General features: G+C 47.3%; 1 protein-coding gene across 6 annotated transcripts in view; it reads left to right on the top strand.

Moving 5' to 3' along the window:
• cep192 (centrosomal protein 192) overlaps positions 1 to 947 on the top strand; it is a 132,487-nt gene that overhangs the window by 32,052 nt on the left and 99,488 nt on the right. The gene's annotated exons all lie outside the window — the stretch shown is intronic.

The following is a 947-nucleotide window of genomic DNA, read 5'->3' as shown; positions in this document are numbered from 1 at the left end:
CAGACGCCATCATTATGGCGGACGTAAACTCCTCGGGAGATATTACGGACGGAACCCCACAGCCAGCAGTTCAATGTCCGGGCTACAAAACGTTCCTTCATATGTCCCGGTTGCACCACTTTCACTCATACAGTACAACCCTACTCCGTCTTCATACCACTTTCTGTAACGTTCCTGTCCGCCCGAACGGTCAAAAAGCCAGGTACCGCCACACCATACTACGGGATGTGCGAGTGCAGCCATGTCTCGGTAAAACCCAGTAAACTGCACTCGCGGAACTCCCTGGGCTGATGAGCGCTGCTAGTTCGTCCGCCTTATTCCCCAGGACCGTACATTCCCCAAATGATCGCTGGACGGCAGGCCTGTGTTTTCTTCTTTTTTCTGTTTTATTCCTCCTCTGCAACCCCGGCGTCTCTTCGTAGCTCATCGGATTCATGTTGGCCCAGGCAGCAGCACAGGTCCACACAGCGCAATCAGCTGACGTGTGTGTAAACAATAGTCCCGTGCCTTGAGCGTAACATGAGTTACAAAACACGACCAAAGTAAGAATAAAACTAAAAGAAAAGTTCCAAAATTTACAGGCCCCATCGTTAACACAGATTAACAACACTTAAAGAATAAAAATAAATAAAAATAAAGTGACTAAAAACACACAAAGCACGCATACAATCAGGAGCTGCTGCAACAGGCTGCCGCACGACACAGCGCCATCTTGCCAATGACATAAGATGTACGTTAATGTTAGTAAGCGAGCAAAGTTCCAGATGAACAAGATGGACCTCCATCCCATAGTACATTTGTAAGGGGGGCATCAAAATGCTGTTTCTGAGGCAAAACCTAGTAATGCAGAGTAATTGTGGAATGTAGTTCAATCGTCCTGGCCTGGAATACCTGTTCGGCTCCATGCAACACAGATGTGAAGCAGTTCTCAGAAATAATGGTTATGC

The sequence above is a fragment of the Etheostoma spectabile genome, chromosome 6 (genome assembly GCF_008692095.1).
Source record: "Etheostoma spectabile isolate EspeVRDwgs_2016 chromosome 6, UIUC_Espe_1.0, whole genome shotgun sequence".
NCBI classification, from domain to species: Eukaryota; Metazoa; Chordata; class Actinopteri; order Perciformes; family Percidae; genus Etheostoma; species Etheostoma spectabile.
This window is presented reverse-complemented; position numbering and strand designations above follow the sequence as displayed.